At 41.1% G+C, this 19,656-nt stretch overlaps 1 protein-coding gene across 8 annotated transcripts in view; it reads left to right on the plus strand.

Annotated features, from left to right (window-relative positions):
- The window catches only part of NCKAP5 (NCK associated protein 5), a 1,063,199-nt gene that overhangs the window by 770,504 nt on the left and 273,039 nt on the right, over window positions 1-19,656 (plus strand). The gene's annotated exons all lie outside the window — the stretch shown is intronic.

Consider the following 19,656-nt stretch of genomic DNA (forward strand, 5'->3'; position numbering starts at 1 on the left):
TAGCAGTCCTCAAAGGGCATTTCAGTTATTAGTTCACATGCTGAAAGATCTAGCAAAGATGCCTTTTGCCATGAGTTGTCTTACCTACTTGCAATAAATGTTCTGTTTGCATATAGAACTGGGACGTAATCATTTTTAAGCAAGGACTATGGTAAGCCCACCTTTTCTTAAACTAGGCACAAGGGACCGTCAGCCAGTATCTAAAAATGTAGTTCTTCCCTAGTGTCTATAGAATCCTGAAACTTCCTGCAGTAATGTGAAGAAATAAGAGCTCGAGAGATCTTGTTTTCTGCAGTTGGTTTCTGCAATCCTGACCCTAACCCTAACCTACCACCTTGCCTGTAAGTGCATGCCATTTTTACTTAATTTCCTCAGCAATAGTGAAGCAAAATAAGTAAGATTATGCACTTTGGAGTTGGGTTTGAATCTCAGTTCTATTCTTTTCTAGTTTTGAAACCTTAGGCAAATTAATTAGACTCTCTGTGTGTCTGTTTCCTCAAATGCAAAACTGGGGATGATAATAGTAACTTTCCTTCCAGAGAAGTATCGAGGGTTAAGTGAGTTAATATTTGTGCAGCAGTGCCTGCATATGGTCTTTTCTATCCTCCTACTCCAAGGCTCCTGCCTTTCCTTACATGATTTCCCCCCCATTTATCTGAATGCAATGATTAATGTAAGAACTATGAATGAAAAACTTCAGCTGCTCTACACAGGAGTGACTTAAGTGCGTTATGTCACATATGGGGCAGAAGAGAGGTCAATTTAGGGAACCGCTGATGGTTCCTTTTCAGCAAAGGGCCAGTAATCACCCCTGTTTCCCCAAAGGTTCTCACACTTTTATCATTTTTAATATAATCACCACGAAAAGTGGGAAAGCCTTCTCAAGGGAAACCGAGGTGGTTGTGAGTTTTGAGAACTCATGGCTTTGTCTTGAGGTTGAATTAACTGGATTTAATAGTAGGAAGGAGTTGTTATTACAATTCATTTCCCTATAACCGTAAACTTAAATTGTTAGTTTTGTTGATGATTGCGGTGCACAATGCTTTTAGTTCATCTAATTGTCACTGAGACAACTCTGTGAAGGACATTTTATTTAATCAAGCTAAAAGTATTTTTAAAACACCTTTGGCAGCAAATGTTTCTTAAACCCTCACTGAGTAAATGAGAAGCACCATTTTTTTTTCCTTTCACAGAGATCTTTACACTTCAGGCAACAACTCTTGCCTCCAGCATCATTTGGATGCAATAGATGATATCTCTAAATGCCATGAAGCCTCGCAATTTTAATTTACAAACATATTTTATTTTCTAAAGTAATGTCCTCTAGTCACAGTGTCATATCTTGTTCTGTAAAATTCTTTGCTCAATAGTAAATGAACTCTCTTTGCTCCCAAATCTCACTATTGTCTACTTAAACAGATAATAAAAAGAAATCTATCACATATAGACATACCCCACATACACACACACTCATGCATCATCTGATTTTCATATGAATTTCATTTTACTTTATTTGATTTTTTAAAATTTACTATTTGTGTTTGTATAGAATCCTTTGCATAAGTTAGCAATTACTGTGAGAAGATAGAGGGCTGCTTTTGACAGATCGTAATCACAGCTGGTCACAGACCCCCTACATAGATTTATACACTTTAACAAAATGCTCTTTTGCAAGATTGCAGGTGAATTAACCATAATGCTTCAAAATTATTTTGAATTTTGAATGTCATACAGCAAGATTTTAGAAAAACAAAACTATTTTCCATCAGTGTATTTTTGAAACAACCATATTTGTGTACCTTAATCCCTTGGCCCCTGGTGTGGTAGGAGCAGAGAAGGATGGTTGTCAGGGTGATGGAAAACAGATTTCCTGAATTCCTGCTCCACAAACAGGTCCCAAGAAGGTGCGGAAAAGAAGCGACACAAATTTACTTTTAATATTATGTTCTTGATGAATATCACTATGTTATTCAAAACCAGCCTAGGGAGGAATGGATTGGGAGTTTGAGATTAGCAGTTGCAAACTATTATATATAGAATGGATAAACAACAAGGTCCTACTGTATAGCACAGAGAACTGTATTCAGTATCCTGTGATAAACCATAATGGAAAAGAATATGAAAAAGAATGCATGTTTATATATATATGTGTAACTGAATCACCTTGCCGTACAGAAATTAACACAACACTGTAAATCAATTGTACGTGAATAAAATAAATTTTATTTTTTTAATATCTTTATTGGAGTATAATTGCTTTACAATGTTGTGTTAGTTTCTGTTGTACAACAAAGTGAATCAGCTATACATATACATATATCCCCATATCCCCTCCCTCTTGAGGTTCCCTCCCACACTCCCTATCTCACCCCTCTGGGTGGTCACAAAGCACGGAGCTCATATCCCTGTGTCATGCGGCTTCTTCCCACTACCTATCGGTTTTACATCTGGTAGTATATATATGTCCATCCCACTCTCTCACTTTGTCCCAGCTTACCCTTCCTCCACTGTGTGCTCAAGTCCGTTCTCTACGTCTGCATTTTTATTCCTGCCCTGCCACTAGGTTCATCAGTACCGTGTTTTAGATTCCATATATGTGTTAGCATGTGGTATTTGTTTTTCTCTTTCTGACTTACTTCACTCTGTGTGACAGACTCTAGGTCCATCCACCTCATTACAAATAATTCAATTTCGTTCCTTTTATGGCTGAGTATTATTCCATTGTATGTATGTGCACCATCTTCTTTATCCATTCATCTGTCGATGTACATTTATGTTGTTTCCATGTCCTAAAAATTGTAAATAGTGCTTCAATGAACATTGTGGTATATGCATCTGTTTGAATTATGGTTTTCTCAAGGTATATGCCCAGTAGTGGGATTGTTCTATTTTTCGTTTTTTAAGGAACCTCCATACTATTCTCCATAGTGGGTGTATCAATTTACATTACAACCAACAGTGCAGGAGGGTTCCCTTTTCTCCACACCCTCTCCGGCATTTATTGTTTGTAGATTTTTTGATGATGACCATTCTGACCGGTGTGAGGTGATACCTCATAGTAGTTTTGATTTGCATTTCTCTAATGATTAGTGATGTTGAGCATTCTTTCATGTGTTTGCTGGCAATCTGTATATCTTCTTTGGAGAAATGTCTGTTTAGGTCTTCTGCCCATTTTTGGATTGGGTGGTTTGTTTTTTGATATTGAGCTACATGAGCTGCTTGTATATTTTGGAGATTAATCCTCTGTCAGTTGCTTCATTTGCAAATATATTCTCCCATTCTAAGGGTCGTCTTTTCATCTTTTTTATGGTTTCCTTTGCTGTCCAAAAGCTTTTAAGTTTCATTAGGTCCCATTTGTTTATTTTTTATTTTATTTCCATTACTCTAGAAGGTGCGTCAAAAAGGATCTTGCTGTGATTTATGTCATAGGGTGTTCTGCCTGTGTTATCCTCTAAGAGTTTGATAGTGTCTGGCCTTACATTTAGGTGTTTAATCCACTTTGAGTTTATTTTTGTGTATGGTGTTAGGAAGTGTTCTAATTTCATTCTTGTACATGTAGCTGTCCAGTTTTCCCAACTCCACTTATTGAAGAGGCTGTCTTTTCTCCATTGTATATTCTTGCCTCCTTTGTCAAAGATAAGGTGACCTTATGCGCATGGCTTTATCTCTGGGCTTTCTATCATGTTCCATTCATCTGTGTTTCTGTTTTTGTGCCGTTACCATACTTTCTTGATTACTGTTGCTTTGTAGTATAGTCTGAAGTCAGGGAGCCTGATTCCTCCAGCTCTGTTTTTCTTTCTCAAGATTGCTTTGGCTATTCGGGGTCTTTTGTGTTTCCATACAAATTGGGAAATTTTTTGTTTTAGTTCTGTGAAAAATGCCATTGCTAATTTGATAGGGATTGCATTGAATCTGTAGATTGCTTTGGGTAGTATTCATTTTCACAATGTTGATTCTTCCAATCCAAGAACATGGTATATCTTTCCATCTGTTTATATCGTCTTTGATTTCTTTCATCACTTTCTTAAAGTTTTCTGCATACAGGTCTTTTGCCTCCTTAGGTAGGTTTATTCCTAGGTATTTTACTCATTTTGTTGCAGTGGTAAATGGGAGTGTTTCCTTGATTTCTCTTTCCGATTTTCCATTGTTAGTGTATAGGAATGCAAGAGATTTCTATGCATTACTTTTGTATCTTGCTATTTTACCAAATTCATTGATTAGGTCTAGTAGTTTTCTGGTGGCATCTTTAGGATTTTCTATGTGTAGTATCATGTCATCTGCAAACAGTGACAGTTTTACTTCTTCTTTTCCAATTTGGATTCCTTTAATTTCTTTTTCTTCTCTGATTGCTGTGGCTAAAACTTCCAAAATTATGTTGAATAATAGTGGTGAGACTGGGCACCATTGTCTTGTTCCTGATCTTAGAGGAAATGCTTTCAGTTTTTCACCAATGAGAATGATGTTGGCTGTGGGTTTGTCTTACATGCTTTTATTACGATTAGTAAGTTCCCTCTATGCCTACTTTCTGGAGGGTTTTTATCATAAATGGGTATTGAAGTTTGGTAAAAGCTTTTTCTGCATCTATTGAGATTATCGTATGGTTTTTATCCTTCGGTTTTTTAATGTGGTGTATCACACTGACTGATTTGCATATATTGAAGAATCCTTGCATTCTTGGGATAAACCACACTTGATCATGGTGTATGATCCTTTTAATGTACTCTTGGATTCTTTTGCTAGTATTTGTTGAGGATTTTTGCATCTATGTTCATCAGTGATATTGGCCTATAGTTTTCTTTTTTGTGTGACATCTTTGTCTGGTTTTCATGTCAAGGTGATGGTGGCCTCGTAGAATGATTTTGGGAGTGTTCCTCCCTCTGTTATATTTTGGAAGAGTTTGAGAAGGATCGGTGTTAGCTCTTCTCTAAATATTTGACAGAGTTCGCCTGTGAAGCCATCAGGCCCTGGGCTTTTGTTTGTTGGAAGATTTTTAACCACAGTTTCAATTTCAGTGCTTGTGATTCATCTCTTCTTGTTTCTATTTCTTCCTGGTTCAGCCTTGGAAGGTTGTACTTTTCTAAGAATTTGTCCAGTTCTTCCAGGTTTTCCGTTTTATTGGCATAGAGTTGTTTGTAGTAGTCTCTCGTGATCCTTTCTATTTCTGTGGTGTAAGTTGTTACTTCTCCTTTTTCATTTCTAATTCTGTTGATTTTGAGTCTTCTCCCTTTTTTTCCTGATGAGTCTGGCTAATGGTTTGTCAATTTTGTTTATCTTCTCAAAGAACCAGCTTTTAGTTTATTGATCTTTGCTATTTTTTCCTTCACTTCTTTTTCATTAATTTCTCATCTCGTCTTTATGATTTCTTTCCTTCTTCTAACTTTGAGCTTTTTTCTTTTTGTCCTTCTTTCTCTAATTGCATTAGGTGTAAGGTTAGGTTGTTTATTTGAGATGTTTCTTATTTCTTGAGGTAGGATTGTATTGCTATAAACTTCCCTCTTAGAACTGCTTTTGCTACATCCTATAGGTTATAGGTTTTGGGTCATTGTATTTTCATTGTCACTTGTTTCTAGGTATTTTTTGATTTCCTCTTTGATTTTTTCAGTGATCTCTTGGTTGTTTAATAGCGTATTGTTTAGCTTCCATGTGTTTGTAGTTTTTACAGTTTTCTTTTCCTGTAACTGATATCTAGTCTCATAGTGTTGTGGTTGGAAAAGATACTTGATACGATTTCAGTTTTCTTAAATTTACCAAGGCTTGATTTTTCACCCAGGATATGATCTATCCTGGAGAATGTTCCATGTGCACTTGAAAAGAAAGTGTATTCTGTTGTTTTTGGATGGAATGTCCCATAGATATCAATTAAGTCCATCTAGTCTAATGTGTCATTTAAAGCTTGTGTTTCCTTATTTATTTTCTGTTTGGATGATCTGTCCATTGGTGAAAGTACAGTGTTAAAGTCCCCTACTATGATTGTGTTACTGTCGATTTCCCCTTTTATGGCTGTTAGCATTTTCCTTAAGTATTGAGGTGCTTTTCCTTATGTATTGAGGTGCTCCTCTGTTGGGTTCATAGATATTTACTATTGTTATATCTTCTTCTTGGATTGATCCCTTGATCATTATATATCCTTGTCTCTTGTCATAGTCTTTATTTCTAAGTCTATTTTGTCTGAGTATTGCTACTCCAACTTTCTTTTGATTTCCGTTTGCATGGAATATCTTTTTCCATCCCCTCACTTTCAGTCTGTATGTGTCACTCGGTCTGAAGTGGGTCTCTTTTAGGCAGCATATATACGGGTCTTGGTTTTGTATCCATTCAGCCAGTCTGTGTATTTTGGTTGGGGCACTTCATCCATTTACATTTAAGGTAATTATTGATATGTATGTTCCTATTACCATTTTCTTAATTGTTTTGCATTTGTTTTTGTAAGTCCTTTCCTTCTCTTGTGTTTCCTGCCTAGAGAAGTTCCTTTAGCATTTCTTGTAAAGCTGATATGGTGGTGCTGAATTCTCTTAACTTTTGCTTGTCTGTAAAAGTTTTAATTTCTCCATAGAATATGAATGAGATCCTTGCTGGGCAGAGTAATCTTGGTTGTAGGATTTCCCCTTTCATTACTTTAAATATATCTTGCACTCCCTTCTGGCCTGTAGAATTTCTGCTGAAAGATCAACTGTTAACCTTATGGGGATTCCCTTGTATGGTATTTGTTGCTTTTCCCTTGCCACTTTTAATATTTTTTCTTTGTGTTTACTCTTTGTTAGTTTGATTAATATGTGTCTCGGAGTGTTTCTCCTTGGATTTATCCTGTATGGGGCTCTCTGCACTTCCTGGACTTGATTGACTATTTCCTTTCCCATGTTGGGGAAGTTTTCAACTATAATCCCTTCATATATTTTCTCAGACCCTTTCTTTTTTTCTTCTTCTTCTGGGACGCCTATAATTTGAATGTTGGTGCACGTAATGCTGTCCCAGAGGTCTCTGATACTGTCCTCCATTCTTTTGATTCTTTTATTTTATTCTGCTCTGCAACAGTTATCTCCACCATTCGATCTTCCAGCTCACTTATCCGTTCTTCTGCCTCAGTTATTCTGCTACTGATTCCTTTTAGAGTATTTTTAATTTCAGTTATTGTGTTGTTCATTACTGTTTGTTTGCTCTTCGTTCTTCTAGTTTCTTGTTAAACGTTTCTTGTCTTTTCTCTATTCCATTTCCAAGATTTTGGATCATTCTTACTATCATTACTCTGAATTCTTTTTCAGGTAGTTTGCCTATCTCTTCTTCATTTATTCTGTCTTACGGGTTTTTATCTTGCTCTTTTGCATGTAGGATATTTCTCTGTCTTCTCATTTTGTCTAATTTACACTACTTGAGGTGTCCTTTCCCTAGCGTGCAGGGTTTTAGTTCCTTTTGCTTCTGTTCTCTGCCCCCAGTGGTGGGGTTGGTCCAGTGTCTTGTGTAGGCTTCCTGATGGGAGGTACCGGTGCCTGCGTTCTCGTCGGTGGAGCTGAGTGTTTTCCCTCTGATGAGCAGGGTCATGTCAGGTGATGTGTTTTGGGGTGTCTGTGCACTTAGTATGATATTAGGAATTCTGTGTGCTGATGGGTGGGTTTGTGTTCCTGAATTGTTTGTTGTTTGGTGTGAGGCGTCTGGCACTGGGAGCTGCTGGCAGGTGGGTGGAGCCAGGTCTTGGATTCAGATAGAGGCCTCCATGAGAGCTCTCGGCGATTAATCTTCTCTGGGGCCGGGGATTCTCTAGTGGTCCAGCATCCTGGACTTGGTGCGCCCACTCCAGAGCCTCAGACCCGACTTGTGGTCAAGGGACCAAGACCCCGCAAGTCACTTGTCCCGGCAATAAAGGGGATTAAAAAAAAAAGGCTAACAAAACCCCTGACAAATGGTAAAAAGTAAAATCAAACAAACAGAAACAGAAACAAGGAAACACGCACTCACACAAAAGAAGCAAAAACAGAACCAAGTAAAACAAAAAGCAAGAGAACAACCAGAGAAACAAAGGAACCCAAGAACAAAATCAAACAATTAAGAAAAAAGCTGACAAAAACCCAAAACCAAAAAACAAAACCAAAGCAGAGTGCCAACTGGAGAATGAAGCAAAGAAACAAAACAAACTGCCAGAAATGTTATAAAAAAAGAAAAAGAGAAAAAGGGGAAAGAACACAGAACAACAGCAAAGCAACGTAGAAGCCAGAACTCCAAAAAATAGAAAAAGAAAGCATATTAAAGGAAAAAAAGTCAAAACCCTGAAGAAATGGTAAATCAAACAAACAAAACCAGAAACAAGGAAACACACACACATAAAAGAAACAAAAACAGAGCCAAATAAAAGAAAAAGTAAAAGAAGGACTAGACAAATAGTAGAACTCAAAAGTGAAATCAAACAATTAGGATTGAAACTAACAAAAACACACAACCTAAGAAAAGAAAAGCAGTGTGCCAGCTGAAGAACAAAGCAAGGAAGCAGAACAACCAATAAAAATGATTTTAAAATAAGAAGAATAAAATAACATAAAAAGGGAAAAAACACAGGACAGCAGAAAGGCAAAGTAGAAATGGAAACAAATATATATATACACATAGATATATATATTTATATGTAAAAAAAATAGGAAGAAAAAAATAAGGGAAAAGAACACAGAACAACAGAAAAGCAAAGTAAAAATAGAAATGTATAAAAAATAAAAATGTTATAAAATGCAGAGATCCCAAAAGACTTAAAAAAAACAAAAAAACTGGAATGACAAAGAAAGAAACCTATATATATATATATATATATATATAGAACCAACAACAGAATGAATCAAAACATAATAAAATTAATAGTAATAATTATGTTTCCCTGGGGTCTACACTGTAAGTGTCCTTGCACACGCCGTGAGCCACAGCCCTCCTCCGCCTCCCCAGGATGCCCTCCTCTGCCTCTGGGCTGGTCTCTGGACCTGCTGTGGGCCCTGTGGTGACCCCTCAGACTCTGATCTGGCCCAGTTCCTGCGTGTGCTGCCCCCAAAGTCCACAGCTGCCAGAGCTAGACTGTTTTCATTTGTGGGAACACTCATTGTCTACTCAGATATTCCGTAGACACAGGGTCTACCTAGCTGACCGTGGGGATTTAATCAGCAGCTTGTACAGCTGATGGAAAGATTTTCAATCTTCTTCCTTAGTCACCCCGTCCCTGGGGTTCGGCTTTGGTTTTATCCCCACATCTGCGTGAGGTCCCCCCACAGGAGTCTGGTCCTGAGGCTGCCTTGGAGCTCTTGGGTCTGCCCCAGTGAGGACAGGGCGCAGAGGTGGTATGACTGCTTGGATCCTGGGAGCCCTGGCAGCGCCAAATGCGCAGGGAAGCCAGCAGCCACGGCCGCGAGAGATATGGCCCTAGTGAGGGCCTTTTCTGGTGTTCGGCATAAGGCACGTGAGGGCCAGCCCTGGCTGGGGTTTTTCTGATGCCTGGCAGCAGGTGCATGAGGGCCAACCCTGAAAGGGCTTTTTTTTTTTTTTTTTTTTTATTGCCCTGTAGCCGGCACATTAGGGCCACCTCTGACAGAGCTTTTTTTTTATTGCTCAGCAGCTGGCACATGAGAGCCAGCCCTGAGGGGGCTTCTTTTATGGTCATCGGCAGGTGCCGGGCACGTGGGGAGATAGAGATTACAATAGCGGCTCCTCCCCCTGCGTGTGACTCAGCAGTAGTGCTCTGCTTCCATGGCAGTCCAGTCTTCCTCTGTAGCATTCCCTGCTGTGGATTTCCTCCCTCCTGTCCCCTTGGTCCGTCTCCCCACAGCCAACAGCAGTTCTAGCTCTGGGCCTGTTCTCTAATCCCCATGCACCAGCTCCCCGCCCCCTTGCACACCTGTGAATGCTCGTCCCCATCCAGGGCATGTAGGGCCACGGTACGGACCATCTGTGTATTTCTCCCTCTGTCCTGTCTGCCACAGATTGGCCACTTCCCCGTCTTCTGACAGCCTCAAATGCTTCCCTTCTGTCCAGGTCAATTTCCCAGTTAGAGAGGGGGTTTCCTCGAACTCATGAATCTCTCCTCTGCTTCAGCTCCCCCTGCACCAGGGTGCGGGTCCCATCCTGCTTCCTCTCCTCCTTCTCCCTTCTTTTTTTCCTTTCTACCAAGTTATGCAGGGATCTTTATAGTCCTTTCTGTTGTCCAAGGCCTTCCACTAGTTTTCAGCCAGTGTTCTGTGAGAATTGTTGCGTCTGTCGATGTATTCCTGCTACATCTGTGGAGAGAGATGAACTCCACATCCACCTACTCCTCCACCATCTTGAATCTTCAATAAAATAAATTTTTTTTTAAAAAACAGCTTAGATTATAGCTGAGCAGTCCCTGACTTTGAGAATTAAATATATGTTGTCGAAGCATCAGATCCCCCAACCTGAGGAAAGTCTAGGGCTCCCATCCCCACCACCAATCCCACCCCAGTGTCGTTCCCTCCTGTGGTCATTCCTGGGGCTGAGTTCCTACCCCACTCAACTTTCAATCCCCCTTTCTTCTCCTTTCAGAAACAATCTCATGTGAAACAGAATCCACTTTCCCTACTCTTCCCAGAATCCAGCCCCACAAAGGATATGTGGTCGTGCATAATATCCCCAAGGCTAAGGGCTTTGCGTTTGGCCTTTAGATGGCTCTGCCTGCAAGTCCTTCAGCTGCTGGGCATTCCTCATTAGCCCCTTCTCCTCAATCCCCAGCCTCTTGCCATAGAGCGTAGCTGGTGCTTTCCTGCTCACTCCCTCTCCACAGCCTTGCTTCTTACCATTTTACTACATAGAGCTTTATCGGTCCCTACACTCCATTCATGGTCTCATTCCACACCGTTCCCTGGCTCATTAAGGTATTTTGCTAAATAAGACATGTACCTTCCAAAAAAAAAAAAAAAAACCTCCTGGGCCAGCAGTTGAAAATAATAATTTCATATACACATGCATTTCACACATTTTCTTTCTCCTCTTAGCAGTTGTTTTCTCAGTGCCTTGGTTTTAGCAATTGTAAGTCATTCATGAAAAGGAGTAGGACACTTACCCTCACCATCCAGCAACTGCTTCCCCTGGGTGTAAATTATAATTTTTGTTTAGGGTCCTGACGTCTGGTGGAGAAACCATTTGGTATATTTTATGTCTGTGCCGTAAGCACCACATGGGCGATCGGGATGCTGCTTGTTTTCTGTAACTCTTAAGTGCTAGGTGTATTGTATTCTGTTTTTAGAAAAGTTTAGACTTCCCTGGCTGCTGTCTCAGAGACTGCTTTCTCAAAATAGAGCTCACCATTTTCGACGGCACAGCGCCACCATGTCACAGGCCCTTGTGTCACAGACCACTCCTTTTTTCCCACCCCATCCCAGACCATTGACTTAAAGGATCTTCCCAGACTTGACCTCCACAGTCCATTGATTGGACTTTGTGCCTTCCCTGTTCTCTACTCCTGGGCTTTGGCCTCAAGCCCCAGGTTTGCTCTTGGCATGCTCCTTGAAATACATGATCGCTTGTCTCTAGACCCCCTCCCCACACACCAACCAGGCCTTTCTCTCCATGCATTAAGCCAGGGGTCCCCAACCCCCGGGCCAAGGACAGGCATCAGTCCGTGGCCTGTTAGGAACTGGGCCGCACAGCAGGAGGTGAGCGGCAGGCGAGCTTCATCTGCCGCTCTGCATCACTCACAGTACCACCTGAACCATTCCCCACCCCCGCCCAGCCCCCGTCCGTGGAAAAATTGTCTTCCATGAAACTGGTCCCCGGTGCCAAAAAGGTTGGGGACCGCTGCATTAACCAACTTCACACCTGACTAGAAATCAAGCTGGACATCCCTTTGCTCACTCACAGCGCCCATCACATCTCTGATTCCCAGACTCTAGCCAGGAGGAGTACTGGCCTGAGACCACCTGGGCGTTCTGAGCCTCCATGTACTTTCTAAAACCTTAGCTACAGACTCAAGGTCAGAAGAACTTGGCTTCTGATAGGAAAGAGTTAATTTATGCAGAAAAAACTATGGCACTTAAATGTGTTAAAGTGAAAAACAGCTTTCTCGACTCAGTTATCCTTTCCACGAAAATAGGACAATTAAACTGCTAATGATAAGCATTCTTGTTCATTGGTAACTCCTGTTTAAAATGAAGTAGTTTAGGGCTTCCCTGGTGGCGCAGTGGTTGAGAATCTGCCTGCCAGTGCAGGGGACACGGGTTCGAGCCCTGGTCTGGGAAGATCCCACATGCCGCGGAGCAACTAGGCCCGTGCGCCACAACTACTGAGCCTGCGCATCTGGAGCCTGTGCTCCGCAACAAGAGAGGCCGCGATGGTGAGAGGCCCGCGCGCCGCAATGAAGAGTGGCCCCCGCTTGCCACAACTAGAGAAAGCCCTCGCACAGAAACAAAGACCCAACACAGCCCAAAAGTAAATAAATAAATAAATAAAATGAAGTAGTTTAAAATCGTATTTCTCAAATCTGGCTGCACATCACAATTATATGTTGAATTTGTAGTCAATAGATATCTATTGAATGCCTTCTATGGACCAAATGCTGTTCTAGACACTGGGATTTGATCAGTTTTTATGGTCCTCAACCCCAGAGAATGAGACAGATGTACATACTTAAATAAAATAATAAATAAGCAAAAAAGAAATGAATAGACAAATAAGACCCTCTGAATAAGAAAAAAATGAGGTGATACAGTAGTAGGGAGCCTGGGGATGGAAACAGGAGAGGTACTTACCTACAATGGCTTCTCAAATTAGGCCATGTGGAGGTGATACAAATAATAAAAAGGAGATATGGAACTTCTCTGGTAGCGCAGTGGTTAAGAATCCACCTGCCAATGCAGGGGACACGGGTTCGAGCCCTGGTTCAGGAAGATCCCACATGCCGCGGAGCAACTAAGCCCTTGTGCCACAACTACAGAGCCTGCACTCTACAGCCTGTGAGCCACAACTACTGAACCTTCATGCTACAACTACTGAAGCCCGCACGCCTCGAGCCGGTGGTCCACAACAAGAGAAGCCACCGCAATGAGAAGCCTGCGCACAGCAATGAAGAGCAGCCCCTGCTCGCTGCAGCTAGAGAAAGCCGCACGCAGCAACGAAAACCTAACACAGCCAAAAATAAATAAATAAATTTATTTTTTAAAAAAAAGGAGTGCTGAAGCCTAATTTCTTAAGAATTATCCCACACAGTCCAGCTCATTCCTTTACTGTGTATGTTTATTCAAGTTTATCTAATACCTCAAAAAGGAAACCTTAGCTCTTTAAGGCTGGTATGCCATTTGTAATAATGTTTTCTGTCATTTCATAGGCAATTCCCCATACCCAACTCCTACTTTAAAAAGAGGCACTTTTACTAATTTTAGAAAATAAATACTCAAGCATTAAAAAAAAAAAAAGAAAAGGAAAAAAAAAAGGAGACAGCTGTGTGAGGATCTGCAAGAAGAACAAGAAGAAACTGCAAGTGTGAAAGCCCAGAGATGGTAGAAAGCTTGGTCATTTAGAGAAACAGAAGTCAGAACTTTGTCCTGGGGAAATGAGGTCTAAGATTTGAAAACTGGAAGGAAATTGAGTTCAGAGAGGTAGACAGAGGCTAGACCCTGTAAAGCCTTCTAGGTCACAGTCACAGTAAAGACTTTGAACATAATGATACATGTAAAGGGAAGCCAGTAAAGATTTTTAACTAGGGAAGTAGCGTGATCTGACTTGTGCTTTAGAAAGACAATTCTTGCTAGTTTGAGAGCTAATAGTGGGACAGAGGTAGAGACAGGAAAACCAGGTAGGAGGTTGTTTCAGATTCCTGACAAAACATGCCATTAGACCTATCTAGGGTAGGCACATAGGACTACCAGGGCATAAAAATAATAAAACTATATAATATCATTGAACTAATGGGGAATAACAATGATGACATTCACACATAAACACATATATACACATGTACAAACACACACACTATTTTAATCTTCATAACAACCCTGTGGAGTGAGGCAGATAGGATTATTATCATCCCCATTTTACAGATTAGGAAACTAAGCCCCAGACAAGTTGGGTAACTTGGCTAAGGTCATGTTAAGTGTGAGAGTCAGAATTTGACTTCCAGTTGTATGGTTTCACTACGCTATGCTGGCAAGAAATGGTCAAGGAAGAACATATTTTAGAAGTAAAACCTACTGGAATTACTGAAGGATTGGACGTGGACTATAAGAGAAAATGAGAAATAAGGGTGACTTTTAGGTTTTTGACCTTAGCAGCTGAATATAGGGTTGTTCCAAATTTCTGAGAGAAGCAACGCTAGGAGGAGAGGTGACCTGGGGGAAGGAATGTAGAATCACCAATCTGTTGTGTCCATGTTGAGTTGAGATGCTTATTAAACATTCAAGTGATCGTGTTCGATAGGCAGTTGGGTATCCAAAGCCAAGGTCAGGGCTAGAGATATGGCTTCGAGAGTCATCAGCATGTAGATGACATTCTATGTTGTAGGATTTAATAAGGTCGTATCAGAAGTACGTGTAAAGGTGGACCTTAAGGAGGCAGAAGACAGAGCCCTGGGGCGCCCCTTTCTTGGAGGTCCAGCAGAGGAAGAGGAGCTCGCAAGTGAGACTGGGAAGCAGCAGCTAGTGTGTTAGGAGGAAAATTAGAAAGATGAGGTCATGGAAGCCTCAAGAAGAAAGCGTTCCAAGGGCAGCCTTGTTGAATGCTGAGGAAATAATAGCAAGAGGAAACGGAAATCCTCGCTAGCTCTGGTGAGGGATGGGTTAGCTAAAAGCTTGACAACAACAGTTTCTGATTGAGTGGGTAGGAAGGTAAGGACATGGAGACACCATGGAGACAGACAGCTCTTCTAAGTTTTCCTGTGAAGTGCAGCCAACATGGGGGAGAGTCATAGCCGAAGAGAGACATCATACAAGAGGAGCTCTTGGAAAAAGACAGGTGACATTAGGGCATGCTGGTGTGCCCGTGGGAACCATCCACTGGAAAGGGTGAAATCCACCATGCAGGAGCGAGAAGTATAAATGTAACATGAAATCTGCAAGCAGACAAGAGGGATGAAACCTATGCAGAAACAGAGCTCCTGAAGTCAGGTGCCTACGAGACAACTCAGGAAATTGCAAGTCTTTTAAGTCTAAGATGGGAACTAAACATCTGTGCTTTGACAAAACGCCGAGGGTGATTCAGATGCACAGACAGATTTGAGAACCACCGATACAGCTCTTAGACTGATATTGAAAGCTCTTCAAACACCTTAGGTCCAGTTCAGTACCAAACCCAATACAATTTCATTGGTCTCAACCACTTTTTAATCTAACCTGTCTTTGCGCCCCCAGTCATGAGTAGAACTTTCCCTGAATCTTCAAACCTAGCTGCAGAAGCCCTTCCCACGTGCGCCCAATGCCAGAGAACTTTTGAGCCTGAGGAAAGTTTATAATCAAAAGTGCTCAGAAGTGACTTCTAGCCTGCCCTTTGATGGCTCCCGTGCCATGGCTGTGGGTTTGAAATGCCCAGGTTTGGCCTTGACTCTTTGCTGATAAGAGAAACAGTCTGTTGCATAGCACTCCTGATTGGCTTCAAGTTCTTACCTTCCTCTTCCTCTCAGTTTTATCCTCTCCTATCCTCAGACAATATAAAAAGAAATTTTAAAGGTTATAAAGCAGCATGCCGGTGGTTGTCTGAGTAGAAATCCCTGTTTCCTTCTAATCTTTAGATTCTATGACAGCTTGTTGACACATAGCTCCAGACATCCCTGTCTTAAGGTACCCGGTGTATCTCTTTCTCCTGATTAATTTGTCTCCAACTGTGGGTCACTTAGCAACAATCACTAAGTTAGGATTAGAGACAAAAACTCCTCTTTGGTAAACGGGCTTGAAGTTTAAAAAAAAAAATCCCTTCCTATGCCAGTATGTAACTTTGTACTAGTAAATTTCTGATTATAAAGGTAGTCAATAGACACATTATAGAAAATTAGGAAAATATAAGGAAATGGATAAATTGTAATTACACCAATGAGAAATATCTGCTAATAACATTTTAGTGCATATATTTTCAGTCTTTTTTTTCTGTTCTACTTAATCATTTTAGGAAATCATAATGTCGCTTTATACAGATAGTAGCTCGCTCTTTTGTGTAATGTATCAAAAGTATTCCCCATGTTATTCAGTGATCCTTAAAATATGATTTGATGGCCATGTAGAAATTTATCAAATGGACGCTGCGTATCATTTACTTAATCACTTTCTATTGGCTACTTAGGTTGTTGATACTTTTTCAGTATTATAATGTGGTGATGAGTGTCCTGGTATGTAAGCCTGTATACACACATATTTTAATAGAATATTTACAGCATGACTATTCTTCTGAAAAACTTATACAGCTATGCAGATAGATTTCTTCATGTCCATTTAAGTGAAGCAGTGGCTCTCCAAAATTAAGAATCCCAGAAATGGCTGTGATGGGGCAACACAGCCAGGGAGAAGCACCCAACCCACCCTCCATGGGGCCACCATGTTGCTCAGCATAGGATACAGTGATAGGAGGGTCCGTGGGTCACTGAAACAGTTTTGGAGATCTAATTTCTTGGAAAACGACAACGTGGGCAATCCTGCTATTCTTTCAAGGTACTCTATTTGTGATCACTCTTCCAACTGTATAGAGTCCCTACTCAGACTGACTTAACAACAGAAAGACTGTAACTAGTAACCGAGGTGTACCCGTGGAGGAAGGCGTGGATGAGTGCAGGGGGCCAGACCATGTCAGGGAGCTTTTCCCTTCTCCCAGCCTTGCTGTGCTGTAAGTTGGTTTCATTCTTGGGCAGGCCCTCTCCATGTGCTGGCGAAGGTGGCAACCAGAAGCTTCCGGGCTTGGCTCCCACTGCATCAGCAAAAACAATGAAAGGTTGTTTCTCTCTCCCGGTAGTTCCGTCCAAGCTCCTAGCTTCCAGAGGAGGATGTCATTGGCACGTGCTCCCATATTGGACATTGGAGGGTGGAACACCACAACTGACATCATTTCCACGATTTGGCAAAGTTCTTGGGTTTTAATTATTTTAATGTCAGAATTGCTTAAATACCACTGAGAAAGATAGGTTGCTACTTAGACACTGTCTTTTTCTTCTCTGGTGTCTTCTCTTTTTTCTCATTCCCTCTCTCTGTCTCTCTGTTTCTGTCTCTCTCTCCCTCTCTGCCTCTCTCTGTCTCTGTCTGTCTGTGTCTTCCCCACTCCTTCTCTCCCTACTTTGACATCTCTAGGCCTGGGCTGCTACTGGATGCTGGAGTTACAAAGATGCACGGAACATTTTCTCTGCCCTTGAGACACATTGTTGGAAGGAAGACAAAAATATACTCATTTGATTAATAAAAATAATAAACATTAACATTTTTAAGAATTAAAAAAATTATGTCCAAGTGTCAGTGGAACACTGAGATAGAAGTACCTAACTGGATTCTTTTGGGAGAAGGCCAGCAGATAATGTGCCATTTAAACGGAGTTTTTGAGGCATTGTGAACGTTTTCTAGGCAAACAGTTTGAGGAAAGGCAGAGGGAGTTGCCTGGATAAAAGCAGCAAAGCCTGAAACAGCATCAAGCAGCCATTAGGACACAGGTCTGCCCAGAGCCCAGGGTACATTCTTCCAGAAATCAGATTGAAAGGCTGGGCCTGTCCTGGCATTGGCAGTGTGTGGAGATACCCATCTATCCAACACATGTATTAAGAGCTAACAGTGTTTATTTTTTAAATTCATGGAATGTCTAATCAAACCTGTTTAGAGATAGTCTTAACTAACAGCCCCTTGAATTTCCGCAGTGCCCTGGAGCTACAGCTCCTCATGTGGCTCAGCCCGTCTTTAGAGCATAAAATAATACAGCCCAACAAACACTCCGAGTGAGGCTGCAAACAGGCTTGGGCCAAGAAGAGAATATTTATGACTTTATGACTTTATGACCGACTCCTTTGGAGTGTAGAAAAAAATATGTACCTTCCAGAAATTAAAGTTGTACCGATCACCAAAGCCTTTGATCAGCGCGCGTTGTCTTGCTGCTGTCTCTTCACTACTGATGTGAGGAAACGGCACTGGTCTGCAATTTAAGTTTCCCAGTAACAGGCATCTGGGCTGTCCTCTTACCTTGGGTTTTCGGTAGCATCTGCATCGCTGTTTTAGAGCAGCCCTTTTGGCCTTCCAACTCCTGGAAGCTTGTTCAATCAAGACATAACCTTTTACCAGTTATGACTAACTGCTGAAGGGAAAGAAAAAATCCTCAGTGTCGGGCAGCAGGCTACAGTGTTCGGGGACCTGTGAGTGGAAGCTTGTTATAAACGCTTCAGGTGTTAGAAAAAGCCAATATGTCAAGAATTAATCTGCATGAGTATGCTCCTTTGCCCTGCTCAGATTTGTGGGGGAGCTTGTAAGAAAACCCCAGATCTTAGAGAAGGCCGATGCGTCAAGGCCTCATCGCCATAAATATTCTAAGAGCTCTCAGAGAAGAAAAATGAACCATTGGGCCGACGTTAATTGTGCCCAGAGATAATTAGAACGAAGTGCTGTTAATTGTGTGCTGCCTTAATGTTATGTAGCCATGGCCTTGTTTTTTTTTTCATGGAGGGTATAAATTTTGATGTCGGAAACTAAAAGCTGGTTGGCTTGATTAATCAAAAGGCCTCAGTTTGCTTAGTTACAGCCAATTAGGCATTGTAATCCTCACTCTGCAAAGTATGATGAAGCCTGGCATGTCCTGAGTATAATTGGAAAACAAAACCCCAAATCTTGGTTCTTTTTTCATAGTGGGTATCTGAGTTGTCCTAGATGTAACTCTTCTCTGTAACTTACCTAAGTGTCGTGAATAAAAATTATAAGCTCTGCTTCAAAAAGCAGTTTGATTGATGAACAGTCCCAGTTACAGAACCACAGCATTCTATAAACTCTAATAGTTTGCCAGGAGAAAATGTTACACGGCCTTGGGGGAAAAAAAATAGTGGTTCCAGAAAAATGCCCTTGTTATATAGGTATTGCCTTTATATGCTGAGTCAGTAATACAGTCACCCTAAATCTATGAAGTGTTATAAGAAATCCACTTACTCTGATATCTGATGACAGCCTTTTGAGGGTGACCTAATTCATTAGCATTCAAATCAGCCCCAACCCTAGGGCCTCTCTACCTTGGGAGTGGGAAATATACAGTCTTACTTTATAACCAAAGCAGTGTGACCAAGTACTCTGATGGTTCAGGGATTTTAAGATTTGAACATGGGAGGAGAGATTACAAACCATCCTGGGTGTAAAAACTCTCTACCGTATTGGTTTGGGTAATTCGTCTTATTTCAGAACCATCTAAAATATCTTTGCTTTTATTTGTGAATTTAACTTTCTAAATATAAGCGTCCTCAGCGTCATGCTCAATCGCATTCCTGGTTTTCTAACTGGAACCCATTAGTTAGTCACCCAGGGTGGGCTCGACCTCTTCAGTGTTCAATGTTGCTAAGTATTCAACTAATATAGGGGTGTGGAGCTCTTCTAGGAAGTAAGTTTCTGCTGTGCTTTTAAAGAAGATACAGCTTGTAAAATGCATCTGTTGTTTGCTTTGAACAGACCGTACCTCAACATAGCAAAGAAAAAAGGAAATGCTTTCAAAATCACAGCAAGGAACATGACCTGTTTGGAAATCTTGGATCTCTTTTCT

The sequence above is a fragment of the Tursiops truncatus genome, chromosome 7 (genome assembly GCF_011762595.2).
Source record: "Tursiops truncatus isolate mTurTru1 chromosome 7, mTurTru1.mat.Y, whole genome shotgun sequence".
Lineage (NCBI taxonomy): Eukaryota > Metazoa > Chordata > Mammalia > Artiodactyla > Delphinidae > Tursiops > Tursiops truncatus.